Source organism: Balaenoptera acutorostrata, chromosome 2, assembly GCF_949987535.1.
Source record: "Balaenoptera acutorostrata chromosome 2, mBalAcu1.1, whole genome shotgun sequence".
NCBI classification, from domain to species: domain Eukaryota; kingdom Metazoa; phylum Chordata; class Mammalia; order Artiodactyla; family Balaenopteridae; genus Balaenoptera; species Balaenoptera acutorostrata.
In genome coordinates this window covers 172,084,473-172,086,496 of record NC_080065.1, presented here as the reverse complement: position 1 = coordinate 172,086,496, position 2,024 = coordinate 172,084,473, and positions in this window count along the sequence as shown.

The following is a 2,024-nucleotide window of genomic DNA, read 5'->3' as shown; positions in this document are numbered from 1 at the left end:
TTACTTGCAAAACGTATCCAGCCATAGGGCCCACATCTAGAATATACAAATCAGTAAGAAAATGGCAGGCAACTTTAGTATCATCTGATCCAACTCCATAAAATAGCCTGTTGAAAAACAAATTTGTACAACCACTTTGGAAAATTGGCATCATCTATGAAATATGCACCCCATGTGATCCAGTGATTTCAGTCCAGGGTATACACCCAAGAGAAATATATGCACTTATGCACTATCAGAAATACTAAAATATGCTCACAGCAGCATTATTTACAATAGCCCCAAGCTGAAAAGACAAATGTCCATCAACACAAACTGCTTAAATAAACGGAACAGTCAAACAATGGAACCCAATAAAATGTATTACTATCTAGAGATCCTCACAAAAATACTGGGCAAATTAAGACAGACACTAAAGAACGTATACTGTGTGGCTCCATTTGCACAGGGTTCAAAAACAAAAATCCAAGCCATGTTGTCAGAGTTCGAATATTAGTCACTTGTGAGGGGTAAGGAAAGGTTTGTTATGTGGACGAAGCGAGAAGGGGTTATCAGGAATGCGAGTAAAACATTTTTCTTGCCTGTTTACACGGATGTGTTCATGTGATAATTTAGCTGTACATATGAATGAGTTAAGCACTTTTCTGCATTTCAGTAAAACCTGTTGTAAATGTTACCACACAGGTATCAATACACAAACACTGCAGAAACAACTGTGGCATTAAGATAAAATGAACATGCACAGACTTTACAACCCAGCAATTTCACACTCCTGGAATAACTCAGCAACGCTCCAGAAGGCATGTATACAATTTCTTAAAGCAGCATTGTTCCTAACTGGGAAAAGTGGAAATAGTCCAGCAACTAACTGTACATCAGCAGTAGTTAAACGAATTATGGGATGAAAATACAAAAGAAACTACAGCCACATTCAACGTGACTCTCAAAACACCCCTACTACTAATAATCTGGACACTGTTACATTTAACTTGAACTTTGCAATGACCTTCTAACAGGTTTCTGTTCGCACCTTGTCCCTCTATTTAGCCTATCAACCCATAAGCCACTATGTTCCTCTAAAAACAGAAATTGAATGGTTGTCACGTCTCTGTCCAAACTCCTCCACTGACTTTCCACACTGAGAAAGAAAGGCAAAGTCCTTCCAGTTAACCCACAAGATGCTGCAGTGAACAGGACCTCAATCCAGCTCTGACCTCAACACCTTCTGCAACTCCCAAGCTTGCCTGACTCCAGTCACACTGGCCCCTCTGTCCCAAGCAAAGTTCTTTTTCATGACCTTTGAACTGCCGAGGGTGCTCTTCCCCACATTACAACATGGTGCACACTGGCAGTGAATTTACATCTCTGCTCAAATGCCCCCTTAAACGAAAGGCTTTCCCTATCCATCCAACAGTTCCACTGAACCCCCGCATCCCTCTCATCATCACCATGCTTAAATTTCCCAGCACTGAACTGACCACCATCTGATATACAATATATTTACTCATTTGTTTATCACATGCCTTAATCCCAAGTAGAATGTGATCACCATGAAGGCAAAAATCCTGACTCACTGCTATAGATTCAGGGCACCAAACAGGGCCTGACATAAGAGAGTATGGACTCAAAACACCGGCACTACTAATTGTTAATGAGCTGACCTCACACAAGCACCCTTAAACTTCCTTGCCTCAGACTGCCCATATGCAAAAGGGAGTTACTGGTGGTACCTACTTCTTAGAGCTTTTGTGAAAATTAATACACTTATTTCAACACAAGTCAAGAAGTAATGTTTAAGTACATCAGGGATTTGAAATACAATTTAAAAACATGGTTTAAGGATTTTTAAAACCCACATCCAACAATTAAAAGTATAAGTAGATTATACCCACATATGTAGCAGCTCTCCAACCTCACTAATGACCAGATGTATGGGTTACAGATAGCATCCAGCTGGGTACAGCAGAACCCTCCTGCCACCAATAAAACAATTATTAAATAGATTAAACAATCAAATATCCAAA